At 37.5% G+C, this 920-nt stretch overlaps 1 pseudogene; it reads left to right on the forward strand.

Annotated features, from left to right (window-relative positions):
- The first annotated feature begins 201 nt into the window (after positions 1 to 201).
- Positions 202 to 420, forward strand: LOC115527005 (annotated as a pseudogene).
- Positions 421 to 920: the final 500 nt, after the last annotated feature.

The raw sequence follows: 920 nt of genomic DNA on the forward strand, positions 1-920 counted from the left end.
CAATTTTGCTGTATTTATTAGTTCTAATAGTTTTTTGTTTTTTGCTTTTAAAGAACCACCCAAGTGCTCAAGTTCTGGTTTTTTTTGTTTTGTTTTGTTTTGTTTTGTTTTGTTTTTAATGCAGTCTTTAGGGTTCATTGTACATAAAACCATGTCATCCACAAATAGTGGCTCTTTTACTTTGTCCTTTCCAATTTGCTTATCGCTTCTCGGCCTTTTAGCTAGGATCACGTGTAGTATCTGTTCTTATCAGTTTAATATCTAATATGTCCTCTATCCAATTTGGGTGACTTTTATTTATTTTTTCTGCTTTATCACTCTGTCTGGGACTTCCAGGGCTATGAATAAAATTGGCTAGAGGGGCTCCTGGGTGGCTCCGTCGGTTGAGCGTCCCACTTTGGCTCAGGTCATGATCTCACACTCCATGAGTTCAAGCCCCGCATTGGGCTCTGTGCTGACAGCACGGAGCCTAGAGCCTGCTTCCGATTCTGTGTCTCCCTCTCTCTCTACCCCTCCCCTGTTCGTGCTCTGTCGCTCTCTGTCTCAAAAATAAATAAGAACATTAAAGAAAAGTGGCTAGAGTGGGTATCCTTCTCTTCAAGGAAAAGCTTTGAGCTTTTCACCTTTGGGTATGATGTTAGCTGAGAACCTATCATATATGGTTTTATTATGTTGAGGTACATTTTTTTCTGTCCACTTTGGTTTATGTTGGTATCATAAATGGATATTGAATTTTGATGTGCTTTTTCTGCATCTGTTGAGATAATCATATGGTTTTATCCTTTTTTTGTTAATGTGGTGTATCACATTGGTTGATTTGTGGATGTTAAACTGTCTTTGGAATCCATGAGATAAATCACACTTGATCATAGTAAGTTATCCTTTAATGTATTGTTGAATTTTGTTTGATAAGATTTTGT

The sequence above is a fragment of the Lynx canadensis genome, chromosome A1, assembly GCF_007474595.2.
Source record: "Lynx canadensis isolate LIC74 chromosome A1, mLynCan4.pri.v2, whole genome shotgun sequence".
NCBI lineage: Eukaryota > Metazoa > Chordata > Mammalia > Carnivora > Felidae > Lynx > Lynx canadensis.